Raw genomic sequence first — 23,453 nt, 5'->3', positions numbered from 1 at the left:
GTTTTGAGGAAGTAGAGGAGTTTTTGGGACTGAGACGGTGCGCTCGTTGAATATTGACATCCACATGTTTTGGCAGGCCAACAATTGGTAAGACCTGTGTCTTCAAAAATAGGATGATGTCGGACCCTTCAGAATTCTCCGGAACACTATAAATACGTAGATTGTTACGTCTGTTTCGATTTTCCAAATCTTCAGACGTTCTCTTGAGGACTTGAACCTCCTTGGTGAGGCTATCCAGTTTAGCGACAACATCTTGAGCGTCACTGATTTTTTGCTCAACATCAATAACCCTTTTGTCAAGATTAGACCACTTGTCATCCAGTCTCTGCAGGGTAGCAGTAATATCCGCAATAAAGGGGCGGATTAGTCGAAGTTCTTCCATTAGGTCCTCCAGGGTGACAGGAGGCGGAGATTTGGAAGGAGATGGTGGATCCTTCTTGAGGCGTTTGCCCACAGTTGTGGAGTCCTTGCGTGAGGTAGGGGCAGCGTTGGGGGCTTTAATGTTATGCCTGTGCTCCATGATGGTAAAGACAGAGAAAGGAACAGCGTGAGACAAAGGATGAGCAGCGAAACGTGGGATGAGGGCTGCAAAATCCCAAAAAAGGCAATGAAATCAAAAAACAGGGGAGCCTCACGCAAGGATAATGGGCAACTGAGAGTCAACAGAGTGCAGAAAAGAAGTTATAATGGTCCCAGGGAATGCATAACACCAGCAGAACACTATTAAGGCGAATGTTGAGTTGAAAAGTGGAGGCGAAGGTCCGTCGACAAAGAGAAAGCAAAAACGTCACAAAATGCCTCAGTAAAGTTCAAATGACTGTAAAAATCGTTGCAATGTGGAAAAAACAAGGCCATTGGGCAATAATAAGCAAGTAGGCACCATAAGAGGAGTTTTAGAAGAAAAAAAAAAAAAAAGATGAAGAAAAAAAAACAAAATGGCGGCCGTTTCCGAGGTGAATGCATTCATGCAAATTTTAGCCTCAAAATGACCAAAAAAGCGTACTGAAACATACCCATGTGCTGGGGGGCAGTTCTGACGCTAAAAACAGCCGTTTCCGCCGAGAAACGCCGTTTAGAAGCGGGTCCTTCGTGATAAATGCGCCGCCGAAATCGCGGAGCTCAGGGGGGAGCGGCCATTTTGTTCGCCGGGTCGCGCGCCCTCTTCAACCTCATCTTTTCAATAAAGTTAATTATAAGTTGAAACACTATGAATAGACAGCTCAAATGGACCGTTCGTTGTGCGTGGACTTACCGCTTCGTGGGAGAACCATGGTCATAGTATAGGTACTGTTCACTGCCTCAATTACAGTGTATTTAGTGACTTGCAAGGCCAATTATAGTGACACATGGTACTATTTTCTTCATCACACTAGCCTTACAACAAAATTTCAGCAATAGCAGTATGTTCCCATCTTAGCAAGTCTTCGTTTTTCATGTAGATCCAGCTTTATGTTTTGCTCTGGATTTCTAGATTTCTAAATTGTCCTCACTAGTCTCTGCAAAACATTTTGTGGTTCCTGGACTTCACACTGACTTCGGGTGAGGAGTTGCTCACCGGAGAGTAGTATCTGCTCTATAAAACTGTTTTGTTGCTATTGTTTAATGCTTTTCTCTTTACTGTACAATGCTTTACTGTACTGTTGCTTTTCACTTTTACTCGTCAATCTACTATCTTATTTTCATGATGCTCAGCCATTATGTGACTTTCCACCTTTGCGCAGATATTTTGTGCATGGATTTGTCACCTATTGCAGGATAATTTAAGTTTCAGTAATTTTTACATAAAGTTCCATTTGGATTTTTTTCTTTGAGGTTTTGTCATGATAGTATTTTGGCTATGTGACTTTCCATGTCACCTACTTTTACCTGCATGGTTTTTACATTACTGTACTTTGTTACAAGTTTAATTAAGGGAATTGTTCCTGCTTGAGGTATGCTGTATTATAGCCTTAGCCTTTGGCTACGTGACTTGCCACTTTTGCATATTATTTTGTGTGTAGTTCCTCATTCACCATTAGCCAGATGACCCAGGGAATGGTCTCAAAGGCAGCGGATTCTATTAGAATGCTGTTACTCAGCAAATGATATATATGCGTAAACACATTTCCAAATGCAGATACCTAGCATAACTAGCATTTAGAGGCCTGGGTGGCATGCGTTTGGAAGCATTTTAGCAGATGGGGGATGTGTGGGTGAGGGCTTGGAGGAACTCGTTTTGCAAAACTTTACAACCTTGCAGTTATTACATTGACAGTCAAGGTTAAGGTACTGTAATCTTGTGTGTCCATAAAATAACTGCAAGGTTACCTGTTAACTGGTCAGATATACAATTGTTTTTGACTTGAACTATGGACTATCTCAGAGCCCTGGTTGTGGTCTGAATGTATGCATAACAGGTGTCCTTGCAGGTATTATATGGACACATAAGATTACAGTGCCACTTTGATTTGTTATAAACAGATTTCGATTTTTTTTCTTTAGCCCCACCCCGACTGACCCCAGACCTGACTGCCCCACCTCCTCGACCACAAACAACACCATAATTTTAGCGCTCAAGAGAAAGCGTGTGGGTACCCATTCTTTAAAGTTTTGTTAAAATGCTAGCACCACACTTCAAATACTTATACCAGCACAGTTTCAAATCCAAAATATTGTTTTCATAACTTAATCTTGCAGTTTTCAACAGATAACATAAGTAAAGGTTCAAATACATCTATTTTTGGAGGCTAACAGCAGGAGCTTCCAGCAAGTGGGTTCTCTCAGGATTTTAAGAAAACTGAGCCTCCGGCTTTCTGAGAATTGAGGTGTATACTTTTGGATTTCCGTCCTCACAGAGAACTAGGAGCAACGCACATCACAAGGGATTTTACTGCATCCATTGAATGCTTGATTGGAGCCTTTGAAGTGCCATGTGGTGCTGAATCTGCACTGCTAAGTGTGCTTTTGGACCATATGTGCAAAACCTTTTTTGAAGTCGCAAAAGGTCTGATTTAGAATTGGGCCGTTTACAACAGCAGAAAAGATTATTGATATGTACAAAAGCCAAATTGCGACTCAATATCCTGTTACCGGAACTCACTTTGGGTTGGTGAATCAGTATTTGAAAGGAGCGTGTTTAGGGCGTCCCTTCCTAATGCTATTTTGCAGTGGTATGTATGAATGTTTTGAGACGAAATTATGGTTGCAAAGCATTCGTTTTTTTTACTGATACCTCAGAGGAGGTCGTAACCCTTTACAAATGGGAAGGTATTCTGATGGAACCCCTTCCACTTTGTGAATGTTAATCCAAACATTTTTTAAGAGCAGACAGTGGTCACATAGATCACTGCCTACTCTTATAATACCAAGCATTTAATTCTTGCTTTTTTAAATGCATCCAGTTTTCATTTAAGAAAAATGTAAAAAGCAATCACAGACATGGTGATCCGCAGAACCCAGCAGGTTACCATTACTTGATGGCTGCAATTCCTAAGGAGTTGCAAACAGTGAACTATCTCAATAATATTCATCAGGTAAATCGATTTGGGACCCGCTAGGAATCTTTACATGAACCTTACTGTGATTCATACATTAGGAACAGCAATTTCCTAATTGCAGTTCACAGAATATTGAAATTAGATCATCGCTATTCCTAAAATGTGTACATATAGCCCTTAGCCTTAAGTGATGTTAATAGAAGAAGTGTAAACACCTGCATTGAAGGGTAATCCTGCAACTGAAGGAGAGCAACCTCAAAGTTTTCACTGAAGCCCAGTTAAGTCTGGCACATCTCTCAGCCCTTCCTTAGAAGGGAAGAAGGTATTAGAATGCTTTTGAAGTTGGGGCACGTGTTTACCATTCAGACATCTGCTTGCAGTCACACCCCAGAGGCTGCATCTGTATGACTAACTAGGAAATGTGAGCTCTGGACAGTCATACTTTGAAAACTCATCAGCTGTCAGACCTGCAAATTTTTACTGCTGAAGCTTCTCTTACTTGAAACCGTGCCATGGATAGAAATTATGCAGCAAGTGCAGTGGTGCCAAGGCTGAGGAGTGCGAGGTACCCGCTGAATGCTCGTATATCAAAATGTGGGTCAACACACTTCTGATTTGTAATACGGCAAATTTTCATAGTTTTCGCCACAATAAAATCAGTAACATTATTACTCACAGACATACTACTTACATACTTCTCTTTTCAGTGCCTTCTATCCAAAGTAAAGAATAGCTTAAACACAAGAGTTCCATATACCTGTATCCTCGTAGTTGGCATATGCTTAGGGAAATCGAAAGCTGTCTTTTGTAATTTAAGAAAAAGGTGTCAATCCTGGGAGAGGAACAGCAGATGCTTTTAGTCAAGTCTTTTGAACATATATTTAATTTTGAGGCTTCCATTGGTCCAGTCCATCTTTGGTGGTGCCACTGATCTAGAGAACCTGTAGGAGATAATTGGAGTTGCGAGTGTGGGCCGGTGGCACCAGGCCAGAATCAAGGATCTGAGTACCCCTTGCAGGCTGAAATGTTGGGGAGTGTAGGTGAAGACTGTTGTGGGATGCCGGCCCTAGTAGTGGTCTCGGCCCTGTCCACCAGTGATTTCCATCCTTGCAGGCCCCTTTCCTACACTCAAGGATGGAATATCCACGTAGGGAGACACTGTGCTTCTTCACATGCTGCTACCCCCAATGTATTTACTTATTAAGGGGCTAATCTACTTGACTTCATGCTACTGGCCTCTATTTACTGATTAAGGTCCTCTCCTGCTGTGTAGTTGTTGAACGCTTAATTAACACAGTCCACTTTTAATATCTGCGGAGGTCTTTCTCTTTCCCTAGATACATCTGGCCATCCTGATTCCAACTTGGGCAATGACAATAGACTCTCTGCTAAAGTTCCTGCGGCTAACACTACTATTGCACCAAACACGGCTGAGGGAGGCATGGTTACTGAAACTGACCAAAAGGATGACTCAAGTTTTCATAGACTACATGGGAAGGTTGACCATCTGACTGCTCCATTGGATTGATTGAAGGAAAGATTAGAAAAATATGGAGACAGACTGGATCATGCTGAACACAGAATCTCCACAAAAGGGGGGTGACACGATGACTCTCAAAACAGCAGTAGCATGCCTCACTGCGGACATTGCTAGAATAACTGCTAGGATGATTTGAAGTCTCAACCAAGGAACAATAGCAGAAGGGGGAAGATGGAAGCTATTGTTGAAAGAATTCTGGGTAACGACCTTGATAGACACCACTTCTCAGACTTATTTGTCATAAAGCAAGCCCATAGGTGTCTGCACCCAAGGTCTTGGCAAGAGGCCACACTGTACCCTACTATCATATGTCTCCTAAATTATAGGGATATTACACTGTAAATGGAACCTTATTCACCCTCGCTGTACAAAAAGCTAAGTGCATATTCACAGAAGAAAAAAATCACTGCTCCAAACTAGACATTAACTACGCCATGATGTATCCGGCCAAACTCTGTCTGCTATGTGAAGGTCGCCCTGTATACTTCACCTGTTCTAAAGAAGCCATGAAGTTTGCTTAATCCAGTCTCAATAAGCACCACCACAACCAGCGACATGCTATGCAGCTGGGGCCAGACTGTGAAAATGATGCACCAGGGAGAGCAAGTAACATTGCTTCATACCCTTAGTCCAAGTCATGGTATGTATACTGTTTTGTGTTAGTCCACTTGTTTTAATATTTTTTCAGTCACTGTTAATTAATGCTTAGTGCACAATTGATACGCTTTCTCCTAACCATTAACTACGACAAATGAGACATGGCAAACATATGTTTTCCCTATCACATGATGATAGTATGTTGTGCATGGTCAACTTGTTTGGTGTGGTTGAGATCAGCTACCCTTACATGTTAGTCACTTTTATTCTTATGTACGACATGTGCATGTGGTGGGGTTTCACTCACATGTATGAGTGTCATTTACTCTATTTTTACATCCATGACAGCCCATAGCATAGATCAATTGGTAAGTCAACTTCGGTCATTGGCTCTCTTTCCCTGTGAGTGAGGGCATTTGTCTGATCTCATGTGTATATCCGACTGAACACGAGTAGTTTTCTGTTCTAGGGTTGCTGGGCCAACCTTTTACATTTCTTTTTTCTATGGCATCCTAATTTAATTTCATTGCACCATATACAATGTCATCTCTGGTGGTTTTTGGAACATCAGCAGCCAGGACACCATCTGACTACAGACTAAAAGTATTAAAAAAGAAAAAAGCAAGGTCGCAGACCTTTTCCATCGAAGCTCCCAGGATCTGGAAAACATTCCTGTATCCATCAGGACTTACCCAACCCAGCTTCGATTTGGGAAAGAGTTTAAGATTCACCTCTTTAAAGAACACTACATCACAATGCATCAACCATCCCCAACCAGGCTACTTCTCATATAACGCATTGACATTATGCTTGTCTTTGACCCTCTACTGTGCTCCAATGCATTTTGACCAGGTTGGCACTGTAGAAAAAACATATACATACATATATGCATACATAAATCCATGACTGCAAGAATGAGTGACAGAGTGCATAAATCATGACTTATTCAGTGCTTATTCCCATCAATGACTAAGGAGGCACTTTCATTTATATGAAGGATCTATTGGAATTGTCAATGCTTACTGTCTATTTTTAAGTGCTAGCTAGTTGATTTGCCTAGTTGCACATCTCATCACTCAGTAGGAGACACAAGCAAGAGAAGTGTAATGATAACATTCTATTGCAGGGCACAAGGAGGGATCATTATTTAGAAGGAATATTGCTTTTGACCCTTGTCATTGTCTCCAACCCTTCTAAGAATTCTCTGATTTAAACCATAGTTTATTGAAAGCAATCCAATGCTTGATGCACAGGCTTAATTTTAAACCCTATTAAAACAAAGTTTTTTGTGTATTAATAACAGTGATTAGCATACAAAACAAATAGTATTCATTTGCCGAAGAAAACCTTGCACATACATACTGCTCTTACAAATCAGTAGATGATATTTCGAAAATAGTATGTTTAAATAAACACATATACTGTGCCTGCAAATCAATGTTTGTTTTCCTGGAAACCAGACATTTATGCATATCTACTAGTAGAGTGTGCCAATGTAGTTGCTACATGGAAGGAGGGTGGGAGCACACTGCCTCACATCCCTACACTATATTTACCCCAAAGCATTATGGTAAATGCAGTGAATGATAACACTTCTGGAGTAGTCTTTAATTGTTTACCCTTTTTGGTGCAGTCTGTGCTGTGTAACTGTATACAAATGCTTCTGGATTCATTCTTTCATCAGTTGAGAGCAACAGGTCGTTTTGGGGTACTGTGAATGCTTCACAAAGTCTTCTCAGGTCTATGTACCACTCACTAAGTGCAGGTGCATCAACACAAGCTCATCAACTCAGTAGCTCAAGGGACCCTTTTCAAACAGGAGAGTGGGAGAACACTGCCTCATATCCAAACACTCAATTGGCCCCATTGCATCATGGTACTGAAGCAAGTGTTATCATGCACTACATTTACAAACAAGTCAAACTGTTTTAAGCTTTAGAGAGCACACCAGTGTCTTAGGTTACACAGATTTCATGACAGGTTCAAATTCCATGCAGGAATGTTAATATTTATATACACAGCTGTGCACCCCTCTTAAAGGCTCCAACAGTGATGTTTCAGGTTAAAGATATCTTAAATATGCTGGCCTCATTTCTGTCTCTTGGGGATCAAAAACAGTACAGTATCAAGATAGCGACAAACAGGCCATGCAGTGCTACAGAGCCCTTTAATGCTTGGCCAGAAAACCTGCCCCTCAAGTTAGACATTTTGCAAGACACCAGGTCAGAAGGTCTAACAAAATTTCAGAGGCTAAGGCTTTGTGATGTTTGTACTTTGCTTATCAGTGCCCCTCTATTATATATTTCTGTTAGAATTCTACTTTGTACTTGTGTACATATTCAATGTATTACTTGCAACAGAATGTTAGGGCAGTTGTATGGAACACTCCAGCCCTCAATACAGGAAGAGGTGTGGCGCAGCAGCCCAGGTGCCTGACTCTGGACTACGGGGTTCACGGTTTGATCCCCGGTGCCGGAGGCAGGTGAGCCCTGCACCATGTGACTCCAGGCAATAGCTTGCTTAATTTTCCCGAGGGCCCCCAGCGCTGGGACACCACTTTGGAGGTAGCTGTGTGCTTTCCAAATACTGGTATTTCATTTCAATACATATGTACTTGCTTCTACAATAAAGCACCTGAATACTGAAAGCTGCCAATCTATGTGCTCTTCACTACAATCTGCATATGAACACACTTCAGGCTTTGAACAGCAAAACTAGCCCTTAGCTATACATTTGACTGAAGGGGGCCAGTTGCTATTCTTATAAAAAATAACCTATTGTTTGCTCATTAAATCTGTATATTGGGTTACATATATTGTCTCTGTGCCTAATTTGAGTCAGTAGTTGCTGGTGGGTCCCACCAGCACTCGTTTCTGGAGACCAGTACTTAGTTTTCCTAATGAGCATAAGAGAGGGAAAAAAACACAAAGTGTAAAGAGGGAGGAAGAGAATGAGAGAAAACCTGCAAAAGTGAGATAAAAGGGCAGGGAGTGTCTGGGACTGAATTTAAGGGGCATGAGGTTGATTGAAGACTGTGCAGACATGTACGTGGGCCAGCTCCTGGCTTCTTAGCAGAGCTTTGGACACCGAACCTCATTCATTTACATACAGCAGAGCTATTCCACATGTCGCACAAATCTCTCAAGCATTGTTTAGTCAACCTAACTTTCATGTTAAGTACATTCTAAGGGTGAGGTATCGTAGACGCCGAGACGCCCGACACAACGGAACCCAACCAGCTCCACTGCATCCTGCTCAACACCCGCTCCGCACGGAAACACGCCGTCGAGCTCTGGAACCTGCTCGACTCCACATCGCCTGACATCGCCTTCCTGACCGAGACCTGGATGAACGAAGCCTCCGCCCCAGACATCGCAGTGGCCATCCCCGACGGATACAAGATCACCCACAGAGACCGCACCAACGGAGTTGGCGGATGAATCGCCATCATCCACAAAAACACCATCAGGGTCTCCACCAACACCGCCGACACCCTCTACACAGCCGAACACATGCACTTTCAGATCCACACGGACCCCAAGACCACCCTATGAGGCACCCTCATCTACAGACCACCTGGACCCCGCCCCCAATACTGCATCTCCATCGCCGACCTCATCAGTACGCACGCACTAACCTCCACCAACTACATCCTTCTCGGCGACCTGAACTACCACCTGGAAAATAACAACGACAGCAACTCCTCCACCCTGATCGACAGCCTCACCACCCTCGGACTAACACAGATCGTCACGACACCTACCCACATAGCCGGCCCCACGCTCGATGCAATCTTCTCCTCCAGCCCCCACGTTGTCTTCAGCCACACCTCCGAACTCACCTGGACCGACCACCGCTGCGTCCACTTCACCTTCCAGAAACCCGTCTCACATCAACGCACCCTACAGATCCCTTGACGCCACTGGGGCAAAATCACCAAGGAACTACTGCAAACACACCTCGCACTCAACCCGCCGTCCAACCCCACCGACCCCGATGAGGGGGCCTGCACCCTCAGACTCTGGATGGAAGACTGGGCTAACACCTTGGCCCCGACAAGTCTACACGCCCACAAAGATACCACTCAGAGAGCCAGCTGGTTCACCCCGGAGCTCCTAGCCCCCAAGCACGCCTGTCGGAGACTGGAAAACACCTGGCACCACGAGAAAACACCCGACAGCCATGCAGCTCTCAAAAGCGCCGTCCACAGCCACCACCGCCTCATCAGGACCACCAAGAAGGCCTCCTTCAGGAACCGCCTCGACAACAACGCACACAATAGCAAGGAGCTCTTCAACATCGTGAAGGAACTCTCCAACCCCAGCTCCTGCACCAACGACATCCCCCGTCACAAGCCCTGTGCGACGCCTTCGCTGCCTTCTTCCACCGCAAGATTACCGACATCCACGACAGCTCCAAAACGCAGACGGACCCAACCAACCCCGCCACCCCGACCCCACCGATACCCACCTCACCACCTCACCGCTTGGACCAGCGTAACCACCGAGGACACAATCAAAACAATAAGCACCCCACCTGCGCAACCTCATCAACCTCTCATTCAAGACTGAGACCTTCCCTGAGAGCTGGAAACACGTCGAGCTCAATGCCCTACTGAAGGAATCCAAGGCGGACCCAAGCGACCTAAAGAACTTCCGGCCCATCTCCCTGCTTCCATTTCCGGCAAAGGTCATCGAAAAGATCGTCAACTCCAGCTCACCTGCCACCTGGAAGACAACAACATCCATGACCCCTCACAGTCAGGCTTCCGCAAGAACCACAGCACCGAGACCGCCCTCATCGCCGCCACAGACGACATCAGACTCCTTCTCGACAACGGTGAGACAGCAGCCCTCATCCTCCTAGACCTCTCCGCCGCCTTCGACACTGTCTGCCATCACACACTGTGCACACGCCTCTTCAACGAAGGGATCCGCGACAAGACCCTGGACTGGATCACCTCCTTCCTCTCCGTGGGAACCCAAAGAGTCCGCCTCCCCCGTTCCACTCCGGAGCCACCAAGACGATCTGCGGTGTCCCACAAGGATCCTCCCTCAGCCCGACGCTCTTCAACATCTACATGGCTCCACTCGCACACATCGCCAGACTCCACGACCTCAACATAATCTCCTACGCCGACGACACCCAGCTGATCCTCTCCCTCACCAACGAACCCCTCACCGCCAAAGCCAACCTCCACCGCGGTATGAAGGCGGTAGCCGACTGGATGGAAGAAAGCCGGTTCAAACTCAACACAGACAAGACAGAGATCCTCATCCTCGGAACCAACCCCTCAGCCTGGGACGACTCCTGGTGGCCCACTTCCCTGGGCACCGCCCCTAAACCTACCAACCACGCACGCAACCTGGGAGTCATCCTCGACTCAAAGCTCACCATGACCAACCAGATCAACGCAGTCTCCTCAACCTGCTTCTACACCCTCCGCATGCTCCGCAAGATCGACAGATGGATCCCTACCGACACACGAAAAACCGTCACCCACGTCCTCAGAAGCAGCAGGCTCGACCACGGCAACGCCCTTTACGCCGGCGCCCCAGCTAAACTCATCAGCAGACTTCAAAGAATTCAGAACGCCTCTGCACGCCTGATCCTCGACTTCCCCCGCCGAGACCACATCACCCCCACCTGAGAAACCTGCACTGACTCCTTGTCGACAGAAGAATCACCTTCAAGCTCCTGACCCACGCACACAAGGCACTTCACAACACCGGCCCAGCATAACTCAACAACCAACTGTCATTCTACGCGCCCAACAAGAGACTCCGCTCCGCCGATCTCTCACTGGCCGCCATCCCAAGCATTCACAGAACCACCTCCGGAGGCAGGTTCTTCTCCTACCGCGCCGCCAAGACATGGAACTCCCTCCCCCTCCTCCTCCGGCAGACAGAAAACCCCCAGACCTACAGGAGACTACTCAAGACCTGGCTCTTCGACCACTAGCTGCGGCCTCCCTCCCCCCCAGCGCCTTGGGACCCTCGCGGGTATGTAGTGCGCTTTATAAATTTATTGATTGATTGATTGATTGATTGATGAACAGTGTAAGAACGGACAGGCCAAGCTTTGTGTTCAACACTATCCCATATCTTGCAGACTCAGTTTAAAGGGACCTCATAGACTTAAAGCTGGCACTCGAGGTTGGAAGAATGTACGCCTCAGATGTCAGATAGCAGAGCTCAGTACCTTCAGGCTTTGGGCAGCAAACATATTTCCCAGGTTACAGATATCATTCAGGCTATCGTCTTATACAGTAGCATTGACTGTGAAGATACACAGACCTCAAAAGGCTTGGACCTAAACTAATTCTTAATATCCAGCTACACGAAAGGCTCTGGTCTGTCACTGCTTTGGTCACATAGTACATTCAGGCTTACATATCTCGCAGCAACATTAACATTGAGCTTATGACGTCCGAGCTATAGCCCTGGCTGCACAGTTCATAAATGGTTTAAGCATCCGATAGCAAGGCTTTTCCACAGATATCCTTCAGATTGGAAAGATCATACATGTGCATGCACCTGCAGGAAAATGAGTCCTCAAGTTGCCCGCTTCTTACACGTTCACACCTGTGACGGTAGAGGGGGAGATTTACAACCCCCTTGCACCACTTTTGCGTCACTTTTCCAATGTTAAAAATGACACAAAAGTGGCGTAAGGGCCTTGTAAATAAGGCCCAGAGTTATTGCTGAGGTTATAGAGGTATAATACAGGCATGAACTTACAATCTATTCTTTGAGTTACAAATATCTTCTAGGCTCAGACTTTGAAGAGCAAACACGTCATTTTGTGTGCACACACCCAATTGTTAAATATATCACACAGAAGATGTGCTCAAAAGGTTACATCGATCTTACTGACTCAGGCTTAGGCAGGAAAGCTATCCCTTAGGGTAAATAGAACATAAAGGCTTAGGCCGCGTATAGCAATGTTGTTCCTCAGATACCGAGATATTACAGATGTAGTCAGAGGCTTTACAATGTCACCTTTTTCTAAGAGTAGTGCTCCACCTTGGGTTTTACAAGTCACTCAGCCAAAGCCTATGGCAAGATAGCTGTCCCTAAGGTAAATAACCTTGAAAAATACCTATCATCCTGGAAGACAGATATTTTGAGATTGAACTGGTAAAATTATAAAAACAATTTCCAGTGCAAATGACTGGAAAATGCCCCAATAAATACATTTAAATTACAAATAAATGTCCAAAGTATTTTAAGTTAATTAGTGTTTAAAAGCAGTCGAGTAAAGATGCATATACTGGTTAGGGCAGCAGTGCACACTTCACTTGCATATGCACAACAGAAAGTGCACAATGAACAGGTCTGCAAGCTCGTTTCACACAAGGAGCATATATTGCACAGTTAGCTGCAGGCATTGTGGTACCATTAACAAGAAACCTGAAAGGGATGAAGCAAATATCTCTTCCTTACCTGTCAGCTGATTTTACACTCAGTACACCACAGCCTCACTCATTCTACAAACGTAGTTATCTCTGCCAGCTAGTCCGCATCATATCTAAGGATGCTTGCTGGCCTCATTCTCTAAGGACCGGGTTTATAGTTTGGTGGACGGGTACATGTTACAAACGTGACAGATAATCTCATCAGCTGCATTACATTGCATTATACCCTAAATCACTTGTAATAAGGCAGATCGAATATCCCTCACATTTGTGATGAACTGTCCAGCAGCCAAACTCTAAATCAGGCCTGAGTCTGTTCATGAATCAATTTTCTTTGATTGCATTTCTTTAATTTCTGTAAATGCATCCCGTTCTTGTGCTCACAACCCGAGGGCCGACAAACTTGGTGCAGGCTTATGAATCAAGAGTGGAAACCAACAAGGCTAAACATTGCACAAAAAGGTGAATAGTGCCACACCTCTCAACAATCCCAACACAAAACAAGTCAAATCACCTCATATCAATGCTTACATTATCGGTAGTGACCTGCTTACAAACAGTAATGCCACAAATTGATGCCTGGTTGACTGCTAGGACCACCTTGGAGCAAATTGTATGTAAAATCGGATGAGCAAACGACTAAAACAAATCTAGGCTAGACACTCACGGATGGTGACTTTAGAATAAAGCGATATTAGCCATGGAACATATTAATTTTCTAGTTCTGGGTTGAGTAGCGTGGTTGAAATTCATGATACTCTTTTTTGCGCAATCAAAAACCACTTTTGTAAGCCTGTGAAGGGCAAGGGTGAGAGAGTCCTTAAGCAAGCAAAATGGTACAATGCTCACTGCAGAGACGCACAAATTGTCCTAGGTACTGCTCTAAAGGGTAGGGATACCAGGGTTATCCAAGCTGCTAGAAGGGAATATAAAGCTAGTATAGTGAACGCAAAGAAAGCCTGGGATGAGCACCATTGGTCTGAATTAAAAGGAGCTAGTGATAAGAAAGATTTTACACTGTTTTGGAGCATTGTTAAGTGGGGTGGTGAGGGGATACCTGAACCCCCAAATAACAATGTACCGGAAGAAGAGTGGGTAAAATTCTTTAGAAAACAGTATGCTGTTGCAAAACTGGATACATCTCCAGCTGACATACGTCAAACCCACTCAATAGCTAACTCCTTCAGTCTTAAAGAAATTATGGTGGCCTTGAGTTCTGCGAATAGTGGGCGAGCCCCGGGACTAGATGGTGTTCCTGCTGACGTCTTTATTAATGACAAAGAACGTTGGTGCAAGTAAATTTACCTGCTTATTAACAGCATTGCCAAGGGTGCAGAGGTACCGTCATCCTGGCAGGGAGCAGTAATTATACCAGTGTACAAGAAAGGTGACCGATCCCAGCCCGGCAACTACAGGCCGATAAGCCTTATTGATACCATCCAAAAGATAGTAGGGCGTGTGATCGTGAATAGGCTCCTTGACTGGGCTGAGGATAATAATGCTCTGTCACCGTTTCAAGCGGGATTCCGTAGGTCCACAAGTACAGTGGATCAGGTATTCCGCTTTAACTTGTTGCAATGGAGGACCGTGGTGCTGGGCGGGGGTAGCCTATATGCGGCTTTTGTCGACTTAAGGGCTGCCTTCGATCTAGTACCACGGTCGAAGCTGTGGTCTGTTCTCAAGAACCAGGGTGTTCCAGATGATCTACTGTCACTGATAATGCGGCTCCACGAAGTTACCTTTGCTAGAATCCAGTGGGGGGGCAGGGCATGGTGACAGCGGATTTCCCGGTTGAGCGGGGAGTCCGGCAAGGCTGTTCAATGGCTCCCACTCTCTTTACACTGTTCATTAACGGTGTTGTAACCCGCATGTTATCTGCGAAGTTGGACGCTCCTTCATTAGCTGGTATAAATATACCTATTTTAATGTTCGCAGACGACACGCTTATCCTATCTAAGACCCCTAGTAGTCTACAGCGTGCATTGTCTATCTTTGAGCTATTCTGCGGGGAGCACGGCCTAGAGGTCAATGTGACAAAATCAAAACTTATGATTTTTAATCCCCACCGCAGTTTTAAATCTAAAATTATCATGAATGGTCGTCCCCTTGAGGTGGTGAACACCTTTACGTATCTGGGTATTCACATCTCAAATAAGAGCAGATGGTGCCAACATATAGACATTGCAACATTGAGGCACAGGCAACTATCCGGTGCTATTAGTTCCGAGCATAGAAAGTCCCTGACGAAACCTGTAAAGCCTGACCTTCAGGTATATGAAGCAAAGGCTCGTGGCTCCGCACTTTATGGTGCCGAGCTATGGGGTTTCGACAAGGTGGCTGCTCTACAAATTTCGGAAAATAAGTTCTTCCGGGCAATAACTGGTGTCCCTAAAAGTACTCCCTTGCTGCCCCTTAGGTACCACCTGGGCAGAAAAGCAGTTACAGACTTGGCCAGGGTTTGACCGATTCTGTACTGGAGAAGGCTTTGGACCACGCCTGAGCTTTCCCACTATGCTGAGGGGTTTTTAGACATTATCAAAGCGGATACATTCCATAAAATCGGGTGGCTCAAATCGCTGAAAGCAATTTTGACTGAGCTTGGAATGAGTTTGCTTTGGTTAGACCCAGCTGGAGCAACATTCCCTACTAAAAGTGCTCTAAAAGAAATTTATTGAGAAAAGGTAGCCTCCCGGGGTTGGAGAAGCCCTAGTACAGGATCTATGGCCAAAAGATTCCTAGAGGCTAAATTGTATCCTTCTTTGGAACCCTACTGGGATATCATAACCAGACCTGATAGATAGAAAACTTTTCTTTCAACTGAGAGCAGGTGCACTCCCCCTTAGATTTTTGACAGCTAAATGGGAAGGTGGGTTGAGTGATAGTTGCCCTGCTTGTGGTTCCACTAAAGAAACAACTGGCCATTTTTTATTTTCCTGTACAGCTTATTAAGACCCAAGATGCGTATGGTTAAAACTGATGTGCAAGTTATTAGGGACTACCAGTAGTACAGTTGCTTTGCGCATTATATGCACTAGCACTGCGATTTGGATATCAATAGCCACTGCCAAATATCTTGGATGGGCATGGTCGATTAGACAGAGACTGCTAGTTACTTAACTATTCTCTGTCTGGATAAACTGCTAGTATGTTTTAACTACGTTTTTATTATAAAATTCTATTATTCCAGGTGTTTTTTTTTTACTTTTTAATACTTTTAAAAGTGGCTAAATTTGCATTATATGAAAACTTTCAAAATTGGAACTGTTCATCGAGTCACAAACTGTAAATATTATGCTTAGTTCACAATATAATTGATTGTAAATTTAATCTGTATTTTTAAATTTAGGATGTTCTTGCTTTTATGAGTGAAATCTCGAATAAAGCATAATTTGACTTTGACTTTAGAATATTCAATATTTTTCAGAAATCTGGGGCACATTAGCTTCTGAAACTAACTGAATACAAAAACAATTCTTGGAACCATGAAATGTTCCGCACCAGCGTGTGATGCCTGCTTCTCGTAGTCACCATGGTATCATCGATCTGGACAACTTCCCACACCTCAGGCTCATAAAGTGTTCGAGACTTCCACCCTGGGTGTCGATCTTTCAGGATGACTTGAGACCAGTTCTGCAGGGTGGATACCCTCGCCATCCAATCGCGGCTGGCCTTATCGTTTGTCATCTGTCTTCTCTGGGTTGTTTCAATATCAACCTGCCGCTTGCCATCCTTGATCTGCCGGGATGCCGCAGCACAGTTAGTGGTTCTACCGAGGAGTTTGGCTTTATGCATGTGGGAATTGATGGAGACAGCTCTCTGCATCTTGGCGCTATACTACACTGATCCTGAGTGCTTGGTTCAGGGTCTTCATGAAGCTTTCAACCTCACTATTATCTTGCGCCCACTGAGGGGTGATTCTGCTATCACCCAGAGTCACATGATCCTGACCTGAGCTGCCACTGGGGATCAAACCAGTGAGCCCTGTGCAGGGTCAGCCACTATGGCCACTGCGCCACACCTCTCCCCAGTGGGAAGTCAGGCAGAAAGTGCCTTGTGGCAGGATTGAGGGGAAGATATTGGATTTTTCCAGTTAATCTGGATGCCTGATAGGCCCCCTAAATGGACAAACTCATGCAATACCCCATTCAAACTGTCTTGAGGATCCCTCAAGTATAATGTATTATCATTCACCTATAATGACACTAGAAAGTGTCTAGTTGGATATCTCGGTGATGTTGCCTGAGTTTAGCAGCTATATGTTCCGCTAATCGCAATGGTAAGAGGGTACACCCGTGTCTTGTGAAGCCGAGGTGATACTGCACCATTTATCAGCACCTGTTTTGTCGGTTTGGAATAGAGAAGAACTATCCATGCCAGTAAGAGTGTGTGGAACCCCATGATTCAGAGGACAGTATCGAATAATCCCATTCTATGGATTCAAATGCCTTGGTGGTTTCTAAGAAAGTTGCCACCGCTGCAATATCTGGATTTATATCTTGTACAACTGCAATTAATGTGTATGAATTGTATTACGTTGACCTTCCAGGGATAATTTCTGATTGGCCTGGACTAACCAGACTGAGGTGATTTGCTAATATTTTAGCAGGAATTTTGGCATCGCAATTGATGAGTGATAGGGGTCGATAGAACTCACAATTGTCAGGGCTGATAATTTTAGCTTCTCTAATGGAGGGGAAGCACGCCGCAGTCTCTCGCCTCTATGAAAACAGACTGTAGGATCAGTAAAAGTGTGGCAACATATTTCTTATAAAATTCCCTCATTTCATCTGCTTCAATGTCTGTGACTAAGAATTCTCTCTGACAGAGACTTAGTCAGCCCAGTGCCACATCCTCAAGATAACTGTCAATGTCAGCAACATGTGTCTGGTGTGAGGTGCGCAAGTTCTCATTGAAATTAGAGAAACACAGTATAATATCCTGTGTGTCTCTTACAAGTGATCTCTCCTGATCACAAATTTTGAGGATATCATTGGCGAAACATTACTTATGGGTCATGGAAGCCAGCATGTGCCCCGGGCATTCTACCATTCCATTTGCCCGAGCCCGGGCGTATTTGCCACAAAACCAATATTTATGTTCAGCCATTTCCTGATATTCTGTCAGTGCTATTCTAATTTTACTGGATACATCTGATATGTCTGAGGGGCCCAACGTGGCCTCCTGTAATGTAATCTGCCCTTCCAGTCTGAAAGTCATCTCTAATACAGCTCAGGATATCCCCACTTTTGGCAATGCACACCCCTTGCATGGTTACTTTGTATGCTTCCCAGATGATTCCAGTTTCCAGGACTGAGCCTTTGTTCCTGTTGAAAAAGTCCACAATCTCTGGTCTCAGTTTTTCTCAGAATGCTGTATCTAGCAAAAGTGAAGGGGACATTTTCCATGTAATGTACGTTGTTGTGTTAGCTGGGGTATGCAGCTCCAAGAGGTCAGGGGGGTGATCCAAGTATGTATATGCCAAGTGAGTGACTCTGTGCATCCATGTACTGAGTCCTCCAGAAATTAGCCAGTAACTGGCTATGGTGATGGATGTGTGGGCTAGTCTATCCCACATGATGGTGTATCGACCGTGTGGGTCATTTAGGTGGCCCTGCTGTGTGCCTTCGTGAATTAAAGTCACTGTGCCCCTCGAGTACAAAGAATAAGTAGAGAATTGCCTATGTGAGGCCCACCAGAACGCAAAGGATGGGCATTGGGGCCAGATGTAGTGTTAAAATCTGGATTGTGGCGTAAACATTATCGGCGCCATCTTGTCCTTTTCAGATCCATACATGCGCGTAAGCAGCAACCATTTTGATTGCCATGGCCTCTCTGCCCATTCCCGATAGCCAGCGTCTCTCTCTCCCCCTCACTCCCCAGCCTCGCAAACATCCCCGACAGCCCCCGGTCTCTCCTGCTTGGGTCATAAACGCACCTCCAGCGCGACCCTGTCTCCGAGCCACATCCCGTGCTGAACCCTCTCACTCTTTCATCTCATTCATAGAACAGACCCTTTTTGATAACCTCTTCCTCCCTGCCCAATTGTCCGGCCTGACCCCAGGCCATCACTTAGCTCAACAGATGCAGTTTATTGCCCCCTACAGTAGGACCTCGCCCCACATCAAAGGAGCGGGGATTAATCAATGCCTTCACACCCCTAGATCCGACCGATCGCCCACATTCCTGTTCCCAGCGGAATGTCCAGCTGCGCGATAGCCATCATGCTGAGATTTGGGTGGCGACCTCTACTGTAGATATGTGTGGGAACGGGCCTGAACCGGGGATTCCAAAGATGCCTTTTTGAACTTCAACGCAATACCACGGATGTCATAAATGTAATAAAGCCATAAACCTGTGTATAAGAGGCCAGGCCTCAGAGATGCGGTTAGAGCACCTCGAGAAGATACCCTGTTGTCTGATTTGACGTGTTCTGCTCCGTCGGAATAAACTCCTGTTTCCTGCCTTCCAGTCTCCAGCGCCTGCCTCTTTATTTGGTAACCGTGAGTTGGGTGAGAGGCGGCTAACGCCTGGCAAACCTTGAAAAAGGGTAATCGACCTGATCTGCCTGACCCCTTTTTCCTCAATAGGAACCCTAATACCGGTCAGTAACGGCCGAATTCGGCCGTTACTGACCGGTATTTGGGTTTTCAGATGTAGGGGCCATTAATTTACAGAATCGGTAAATTTACCGATTCGGTAAATTTACCGATTCTGTAAGATACCAAATCGGTAATTTTACCGATTCGGTAAATCCAAATTTAGGTGACACTCCTGAGAGTGCCACAGGCCCTTAAGAGTCGGTATTTTACCACGCAATCCTATTGTGTGGTAAAATACCGAATCCAGGTGTGCATGCACATCTGTGCATGCACACTGTGCAATGTGACACACAGACATGCCCTTAGGGCACATATGTGTGCCACATGTCACACATGCCTTTACTTGGGGTGCTAGAGGGTGTCAAAGTGACACCCCCTGCACCCTTGCAACATTCGGTATTTACCGATTCGGTAAATACCGATTCGGTATTTCCCATTGATTCCTATGGGCTTCACAGCCCATATGAATCAATGGGAAATACCGATTCGATATTTACCGAATCGGTAAATACTTAGGGCCATATGTAGGTGGCCAAATACCGGTCGGTAACACCGAAAAAGGGCCGTTTTCGGCGTTACCGACCGGTATTTAGCCATGTGAGATGTACGTAATACCGAATTGAATCTATAATAACGAAAAAACGGTAAAAAATGACCGATTCCTTATTTACCGATTCAGAAATACCGAAACAAAGAATACCGAATCGGAAATAACGATTCGGTAAAATCCCCAAAAATGCGATGTAGCAAACCTCGTTAATACCGAATATGACCAGATTCGGTAATAACGATTCGGTATTTACCACTTTTCAAGAGCATGTGGTAATCAGGTGCAGTGCATAAAAACAGGCCCAAAATGCATCTGTGTGAACACAATGGCGGCCCTGTACCTCATTGCAAGGAGGCTATGCTTGAGAGCAGCAGGAGTGAGGATCTGGAGACGTGAAGAGCGGGTGTACAGACTACGCATCACATTGTTCCAATTGACAGAACCTGAAATCCATGAAAGATACAGACTGCACCCTGATACCATCCTGGACATAATACGGGACCTAAAACCCTATCTGGAGCATCAGACACCAAGGGCCCACGCTATCCCCACCCATGTCCAGGTACTCTGCTGCCTGCACCTCCTTGCATCAGGAAGTTTCCAGGGTGTGATAGCTGCAGTGGGTGGAGTGTCACAGAGCTGTCTATCCCGTTTCTTCAACACCTTCCTAGATGCCATGATGGACAGAATGGAACATTACATTTCCTTCCCCAGTACACAGGCGGAGCTGCAGAGGACCAAGCTGGAGTTTTACCAACTTGCACAGTTCCCACACGTAATTGGCTGCATCGATGGGACCCATATACCCACCTGCCCACCTGCAGCAAGTGAATACATATACAGAAACCGCAAATCCACCCACTCCATCAATGTACAGGTGATATGTAATGCCAAGTACATAATAACTGACATCGTGGCCAAATTCCCCGGGAGTAGCCACGACGCGTACATCTTCCGGAACAGTGGCATCCATGCACGTCTGCTTGCTGGTGAATTTGGAGACGGATACATACTAGGTAAGTCAATGTGACACACCCTGATGTACACCCTGGCTAAAGCTGTTGGTCACACAAATTAATGCCACTTACATCTGTACATAGGTGACAGCGCATATGCCCTCCGGCCTTATCTACTCACACCATATCTCAACCCAGCCACCCCAAGGGAGAGGAGATACAATGTGGCACATAGGAGCACACGTAACGTGGTGGAGCGCACATTTGGATTGCTCAAAAGCAGATTCCGTTGCCTCCACAAAACTGGAGGTGCACGTCTGTATAGCCCCATCAAATGTTGCAAGATAATTGCTACATGTGCAATGCTACACAATCTGGCCACAAAAAAAGGAACAGCAGTGGAACTAACTGACTCAGAGGACGAGGACGAGGACAACCCTCAGCCAGAGCCCTGTGCAGTAGGTGTTGCTGTGGAACATGATGTGAGACAGAGACGGGCAGAGATTACGTCAAACTATTTCTGAGTGAGTAACGACACAGCGCCAGTTACAGTTACATGTTAAGGTGTTTATTAGGCACACCTCCAGTATTGTGAGCAATGTCCAATTGGACATGGGTTACATCACCCAACTCATGCATGGAAACAGCCATAGGTCTTTACTTCCTGCGTCCACGTGCTGCACGTGCACGTTCCCTATCGACACTGTCTGGTGTGTTGGACTGTTCCTGTGAAGGCACGTTGCGTTCACTACGCCTTCTGCACTCGTAATGCTACGACGGCTGGTGGCCTCCTCACTGTCCCCCCCACTTCCATTGTGGCCGCCTTAGCATTCTGCATGAGCTCTAGCACTGAGGTCATGGACACCATCCCACTGGCCACATCCCTGCTGCAATGCGCCATCTCCTCCTGCATGGCGATGGACCTGCGACACATCAGTGATGTTGCAGTGGCCAGCCGGTTCACCGACTTTGTATAGGCCTGGAGCCTCTGTCTCTCCCTGCGCCTGCCAAGACGGTCCTGCTCAAGCTGGCTGCAGAGGTTGTCCACCGAGGTAGCTACTCTCTCCATTCCTGCACACAAGTTCTCCCCCATAGCACTGATGCCCTTCTCCATCCTGTGCATATGCTTGTTTATGTGTGCCACCTCCCTGTGCATTGACTTCATCTCTCTCCATTGCAGGCGCTGGACCTTCAGCATGTTGCCTTCCAGTCCAGCAAACACACTGTCACCCTGCTCGGCTGCTTCTGGACTGTCCGGCCTTGCCCTGCGGCGTCTTGATGAGATGTGGGCGACCTCGGATGCAGAGCCAGCCCTCTCCCTGTTGAATCTATCTCCTATGGGACTTTGTTCGCCCCCTCTGCCCTCCTCCTCCGACTCCTCCATCTGCTGGAGGGTGGCCACGGCATGCCTCCTGCCTGACTGTGGTGGTGGGGGTGTTGGTGGTCTTCGCAGTGGGGACTGTATGAGAGGGGATTGCGGACTTCCCTGGCGCTGTGGTGATGGCTGTGGTGGAGGAATAGATGGCTGTGATGTCGCAGAGCTTGTGGTCCCTGCAGGCATGCTGACATCTTCATTTTGCCTCCCCTCTGTCCTGGCTGACTTAGCTCGGCTGCTCTCTGCTGCACTGCGAGATGACTCGCCTGTAATGACACAAATGTAGATATACTCAATGCTCTGTCTGCAATGGAATTACATTAAACAACATGCCTACAGAGCACAGTGGTTGTCCTGACGTAGCCAATTACTTTACCATGCTATCGTGTTTGCTACCCTGACTGTCCTATTCATGAGTTCCCTCTGACTACATCACCCATAATGCATTGCAGGTAACCAGTAAAACATGGGGTGGAGTGGGAGCCCCTTTGCCACTATGGGGATTGGGGTTGGGGAGGGGGTAGCACAGCATGCTGGGCATGCTTCTTACCTTGTTTTCTTGCTGCTCTGGCGGAGCTGTCTGCGTCTCCCACGCTACTCACACTCTCCGGCAGGATGGTGGACTCCACCATCAGTTCCAGTGGTGTTGGTGCTGAGGCTCGGTTTTTCCCTCCACCAGTTTTGCCAGCCTGCCTCTGTCTCTCTGCCATTCTCAGTTTTGCAGTCTTCCTGAGGTCGTACCACCTCTTCCTGATGTCCTCTATAGTGCGCTGGGTCACACCTATGGCATTGATTTTGTCCCGAATGCCACTCCAGATTTGCCTCTTCTGTGACTCTGGCACTTGGTGGAACTGGGCTCCAAATAGCTTGTGGTGCTCTTGGCTGACATCCTGGATCAGGACCTCCAGCTCCTTGTCACTGAACTTGAGTTTTCTTTTTCTGT

The sequence above is a fragment of the Lissotriton helveticus genome, chromosome 9 (genome assembly GCF_964261635.1).
Source record: "Lissotriton helveticus chromosome 9, aLisHel1.1, whole genome shotgun sequence".
NCBI lineage: Eukaryota > Metazoa > Chordata > Amphibia > Caudata > Salamandridae > Lissotriton > Lissotriton helveticus.
Note: the sequence above shows the minus strand (reverse complement) of the source record.